The sequence below is a fragment of the Microtus ochrogaster genome, chromosome 1 (genome assembly GCF_000317375.1).
Source record: "Microtus ochrogaster isolate Prairie Vole_2 chromosome 1, MicOch1.0, whole genome shotgun sequence".
Lineage (NCBI taxonomy): Eukaryota > Metazoa > Chordata > Mammalia > Rodentia > Cricetidae > Microtus > Microtus ochrogaster.
This window is the reverse complement of record NC_022009.1, coordinates 95,389,014-95,396,088: the sequence shown is the minus strand read 5'-3', so window position 1 is coordinate 95,396,088 and position 7,075 is coordinate 95,389,014.

The following is a 7,075-nucleotide window of genomic DNA, read 5'->3' as shown; positions in this document are numbered from 1 at the left end:
AAATAAATAAATAAATAAATAAAATAAAATAAAATTGTTGTTTTCAAGTATTGTATCTCAGAGCTAGAGAGCTGGCAAGGCTGGTTTAAGACGAAGGTCAGGAACGTGCTAAACAAAAGTGATATCATAAGTTTGTCAGTATTCACCACATTCCCCAGTAAGGAAGGCTCACTTGAGGCTGAGCAAACCTTGGCTCAAGGTTCTGTAATAGCTTGCTGTCATCTCTCTGACTAGAAACTTGGGAAAGACTGCAGCTCTGAGCAAGAAGCCGGGTGACTAATGTACCTCCGTCACAGTATGCAGTATTAAGTAAAACCCTGGCTTAAATGTGGGAGACAAGGCACTGCTTACCCAAGCAAGCCAGGCCAGGCAAGGCTTCTGTAATTGCCTATGTTTAGTGATAAATGTACATACATATGTTTTTCGACCAGGGGAATGCTCCGTGAACATAAACTGGCAGAAAACACAGATGTTGTGATCTTTGTTCAGCTCAAGTTTAGGCAGACATATTGCTGAAATTTTGTGGGCATAGCTTCTGTTATTAGTAAAAGAGAAAGAATGGATGTGTAATATAATCTCAAACATAAATAAATAATTAAAAAACACAAAGAACAAAAGTTATAATGATATTGTGGAGGATATATGTCTTTGGGATAAACACAAAGTCATGAAAAACAATATTGAAATCAATAGACTGTAAAAACATTGTTTTCAGTATCACATAACCATATGATTCCTGGATTTGTTATTTGGCTTTTGATTCTTAGTCTACCACTGTTTTCCCCATATCCAAAATGATATGGGGAATTTCCCCCAAGTATATTCACTGTGGAATCTCATATGTATCTAAACATAAATTTCAAGAGGCAGATGCTTTAGAAAGACTGCCAAAGCTACCAACACATCACTCTGCTGCAGACTTTCAGACAACAAAAGCTTGAGCCTTCTAGAAGTAAAACCAGTAAGACACAAGCCAGATGAGGCTGGTGGTTACATCCTGCATCCATATGTACAATTTAGTTCCTGGCAAAGTGTGGCTAACAAAACCACCACGGAAACCAGTACAGAAATTTTGCAAGACTGAAAATATACCTATGAAATGAACCCACTGTGCCTCATCTGGGTGTATCCAAAGCACTCTAAGATCCACACTTAATATTGTATTATTTACAGTAGGAAGGCAGTGAAACCCTCCTAGATGCTCATCAATGATCAATGCATAAAGGAAGTGTGGTATGGCTCTGTGAAATTTATGGAACACCTTCCCAAGGTTGCTTCACAGCTGAATTCCCTTTAATTTATATTTTACATTTTATAAATACCAGACCCAGATGCCTTGGAAAATACCAATACTCCACTCTGCTGAAGACTTTCAGGTAACTAAATTATACATCAGATTATACAAAAATAATAAGATAAGAGCCAGACACGGCTGGTTGCTACACCCCTATGTACCATTGGTCATAACTTCTGAGTTGAGACACATGATATTTGTACTTCTTTACGGTGTGTTTAATTGTACTGTTTCCATGTACCTTTCTCATTTAGAAATAGCATCCTCTTTTAGCTTTTCGCAACATTATATTTATCTCTTAACAGCTGAAAGTAACTGGAGTTTCATTTTGCTTTGGCAAAAGATAAAAGACAAGAGTAATTATCACTTTCAAAATAAGGGTACCAATTCTTGACCTACATATTACATCTGTGACTAGAAGTCTTTCTGCTTGCTGGACTTTAAGAAAAGGGAATGCTTAAGTTTTCAAATAATCGCGGCTCATTATAATTATATTTGGAACTTGTAATAGCAATTAAAATAGTTAACAGCAGGAAAAATGCACTTTGGAGACAAAATGAACAAACAATTTGGTATTAAATGAATAGATCATGGACTTATAATCCCTAAAAAATTTCAAGTTTTAGCCATTACTTATAAATCAAGCAAATTTATTAATAAATGTACATTTCTGCTTGGCAAGTTTCCTTTTTGTGTATTAGACTGATCTCTTAATTCATTTGTTCGTTTGCAAAATAATTGATGAATTGTTGTTAACACAAACCCATCAAGGTCTACTCATGAATCTTCTTTTTTGCCTTCACATATCGTCCAAACATTTCTCAGAGGAATACAGTATTTCACCACCTGTATTTATTTTGCTCTGTCCAAGTATTACCTAACCGTGGTCACTATGTACTTTCCCTACTAACAAATCTTATCTACAGCTGAAGTCACAAACTATTCTAAAAGGGGTCAGCTCATTATCCAAAAGTGAGTGGTGATGGACAAGGTAGGGCAGCACAGTGTCAGGAAATGATGCACCAATTTGGCCCACTGACATGGATGGGGTGAATCTCGTAAGGTCTCACTTCTAGATGAAGAGCTACAGGTAATAAATGGCTTCTGCGAGAGGGAGGCTGCCCTTGGGACCAGATCTCTGAGAGGTGATACAATCACAAACAGTTAATTCTAAACACATATACATATGATAGGCACTAAATGAGTTCAATATATTTTATTCATAAATTTATGTGATAAACATATATATGCAACAATAGTAATTACAGAATAAGAGGCCATGAATTTGGGAAGGAGTATAAGGTACATACATAGGAATAGTTGGAAGGAGAAAAGGGAGTAGGGAGATTATGTAATTATAGCACTTATAAGAAATTATCAAAAAATTAATATTTTTAAGATATCTAAGAAAACGAGCAACAAAATAAGAAACTAGTAGGTAAATATATTTTTGTTGTTTTTGTTGTTACTAGTGGATAATAGATCCTTCAGACCTTTAATTTTTTTATCCTATGAAAACAGGAAATGCTTGTCTGATTCATAAAATTTAAATGTAAGACAGAAAATGATTTGACTATATATACATTTTAAGCAGTATATCAGCCAAGATACTCAAAAAAATAGCTCTGTATGAAACTAAAATAATTCATTGACACAAATAACATTCTGAGAACTTAAATTTCAGTTCCCATCTTCTTGTATACAGATGAAGCATTTCAATTTTTAAAATGTTTATTTGGGAGCATGGAGATGTCAATATAGGTATATATTGCCAAGGCGAATTTTCTGAGTTCAGTCACCCAACCGGCCTGATGGAAGGTGAGTACTGACTCCCTCAAGACATCCTCTGATCTTCTACAAGTGTGCCATAGCATGCATATACCTTTATACACACAAAATGATAATAATAAAATGTATTATTATCAAGTTCTGTTTCACAAATACACAACCTATGAAACAAAATGTTTAATTTGAACATTTTTTTTGGAGAGTTCAGGAAGGTAATTATGCAATGGAAAAGAGTCAAAGAGATAACCTGACTTCAAGGTGGCTACTGAGTATTCAAAATGTAGCTCACTCAAGCAGAGTTGTGTATACATTTAAGCCAGATACAAGATTTTGAAGTGATGCTTGTGAACTAGCTTATTAATCATTTTCACACTGATTACACTGTGAGGAGACTAAGCACCTTCAGGACAGTAGAGCCATGTACTATATTATATGATAAAAAGGTAATATCTTGAGTATTTTGAGTGGAATAAAAAGATCTTACTCTAGCTAATTTTACTTATATATTTATTTTTTTCAAACACAGGTGATAAAATTTTACATTCAATGTAGGGGAAAGATGCTATTCCTGTCGGACCATTGTGTTCTCAGCAACAAGGGAAAGCATTAATAGACTAAAACTGTTCTTCCCAATGAAATATCAATTATGGTTCATATAAATCATTGTCTTTGTTTTTAAAGTATGCCCATCTACCTAGAACCAGTGCAGTCTATTATCTTGAAAATCCAAAAAAAAAAAAAAAAAGGAAAGAGTGTTCTGTCAAGTTCTGTCAAACACTTTTACATCCCTTTCTCTGATGTCTCTTTGTTTGGTTGGATTTTCTTTGTTCACTTTTTGTTTGCCTTTTGCTCTGATTATTCAATGCAGTTAGAAGATCTATATTAAAGCATTAATCTGCACTGGCATATATTTTATTATCATCTATTTTGACATTTGAAATTAAATTTTGGAAACCTTAACTACAATGTTCTAATCAAACTTTCAAACAACTGCATATAACCAAGGTATTGAACATTATTTATTTATTTATTTAGGTATTAACTCTAGTTTCTTTGGCATGCCCAGAAGTCAAATTTAGCAAAACCTATTTGTTATTCTATTATTAAATAGTACAGAACTGTTAGAATCCCACTTTCAGAAAAATTTAGCTCTTGTGGTTCTTTCCTATAGGAAATAAAATGTGTAAAACTATTAGTTATTTTTCTTCAGTAAACTTTGTTGTGAAAACCGTTCTTTTTATAATCACCAGTAAAATGAAAAAAAAAGTAACCTCTTGACATTTCTGTCATCAATCATGTTTTATTTTTCTAATATTTAAGCATGGTCTAATCTGTGAGCACAATAGATTTTTTAAAAAACTTCTTGCCATTTTTTTATAGTTTAACTTTTTTTCATCTACTACTTTTATTAAAATGAAGAACAACCAAATGTCAAACAATCTGTTTCTATTATAAGAAGACTTCTATCTACACGTTGTTTGCAGCACACAAATACAGAGCACGTTTTTGAATATCAAGTAAGGTAACTAGGAAACCTAAAAATCTACTGTATAAAATTTCCACCATTTTTAAGACAATAGCCACAATTAAAAATAGAGGTCAAAATGCAAACTAAATAATTTAGTTTGATGCAATGTAAAGAATGGTCTGTGAAGATGACTCAGTCAGTAAAGCATTTGCTTTGTAACATGAGGACATGAGTTTGATCCCCAAAACCCTCAATAAAATACTTGACATATGCCTTAGTCAGGATTTCTGTGGCCATGAAGAGTCACCATGACTACAACAACTCATATAAAGGAAAGCATTTAACTGGGACTGGCTTATAGATCAGGGGTTTAGTTCTTTATCATCATGGCAAGAAGCATGCTGTCATACAGGCAGACATGGTGCTGGAGAGGTAGACTGCAGGTAGCAGGAAAAGCTAGTGAGCCACTAGGTGTGACTTGAGCTTCTGAAACCTCAAAGTCTACCACTTCATGACACACTTCTTCCAACAAGGCCACACCTACTCCAATAAGGCTAAACCTCCTAATAGTGCCACTTCCTATGAGCCCATGGAAGCCATTTTCATTCAAACACTATTCATCGTAGGGCACACTTGTAATCCCAGTGTAGTGAGGCAAAAGGGAGAGGATCTGTGGGTTTTCTGGCCAGTCCATCTAGCTTACTGATCTCCTGGCCAATGAGAGCCCCTCCCTCTGAAGAAGTGAACAGTATTACTGAATCAAACACGTTAGAACACTCTACCCTACTGACATTATTAGACAGTGTTCCTAAGGATAGCAAAAGTTGTTCTCTATACACAGGAACAATTTCATAAAGGATCCTGCACCATACCTGAGAAGAAGAAGGGATGCCATGCAGAGTAGCCAAGAAGAGTCTGAACATGTATGCCTTGTTTAGTTGCCCTCTCCAATTTCCCAATTCATTATCATTAGGTCAAGTCATTTTTGTCCAATCATTTTCCTATGTTATTTCTTCAAAATAAGGTAAAAATAAGGCACTGAGATTGTTTTGCTAAGAAGGTTTTTGGTTTGGGTCTTTTTTTTTTTTTTTACTCTTTATTGAGCCTACAAATGTTCACTGTTTAATTAAAAGGAGAATTAAAAGCTTGGCATTTCCATTTTTCTGATACTTCTACCTCCTTTGCTATTTCAAACTTTGAACTAACTATATGTTTGCACAACTCTCCACAGGTAAACTAATAATTTAAAGAAAGCTGTGCTCTGGGACTAGACTATAAGGTTTATTGGCCCTAGGTAACATAGCTAGCTCAATATTCACAGGATCAGAGGACTTTTGTGGTTTGAATATGAGTTCTCCCATAGGCTCTAGTGTTTTAAGATTTGATCCCATGGCCACACCCTTTGAGAAGGTTATGAAACTTTTAAGAGATGACTAGAGGTTGTACTTCATTGGAGGGAGGCTTTTAGGATTTATTGTCTGGTTCATTGCTTGTTCTTGCTCCCTGTGTGAGGACAAAATATGTTTGAAAAACTTCCTGCTCCCGCTGCCATGCCTTCCCTGTCTGTGACCAAATTCCTACATAATTTTGGACTCCAATTTCTGGAACTGTAAGCCCAAATAAAGACTTTGTCTCATAATTTTCTTTTTGCCACGATGTTTTATCACAGCAGCAGAATGGAAATAATGCAAGAGCATTAGGGTTGGCTCACTCTCTGGTAATCATCAGCCTACTACAAAGACAATAACGACCGGTCATGTTAATGAGACTTGAACTGTAACTCCTTCGCTGTGATACCCTGGACTTTGCAGATCTAGTCCGGAGCCCCAAGCCTTATATGATCCCTGTCACCAGAAGACTTTCTGAGAAAGAACAAGAGCAAACTTCTTTCCTCTCCTGTTAGTGTCATCTTAAAGGTCTGTTAATCACCTTAGCCCAAATGGGGACAAAGCTACTGTCTTTTCCTGCCTTATATTCATCTCTCTGCCAGACATATCACTTCCTGTCTGGCTGTACAGACCTCCAGACCCTGGCAGTTATCTAGTGGTTAACTCTGACCTTCAGGCAAGCTTTATTTGTGAGAGTACAAACAGGGTACCTTCTGTTGGTTTGGTGATTTCTGATTCATAGGTTCCCACTGCCATCCTTTCAACTCTCAGAGGGTCTTCCAGAGTAGCCAGTGACCACATCTGATCTCTTGGGAGAACTAAGTCAGGTCTCCAGCCCAGAATCTTAGCGGCAATATTTATACTAGAATTAAACACAAAAATCGATTTTTTTCTAGGTTTTTAACTTTATTTATGAAGACTCCTACATCTCATAAAACTTGGGCAAATAAATTGGTTATACTTTCCTCTTGTCTTTTCTTTTGTTATAAGAGTGTTGGGCATGCCTGTTATGTTGTGTGATGAAAGACATCAGAGTCTTGTGCCCACTAAGTCCCACATTAGAAAGTCTCTCCGGCATATCCTTCTTGGGCTCTCTGCAGGGCCTCTACTCCCTGCATACTGCCTCTTTCTTCCTAT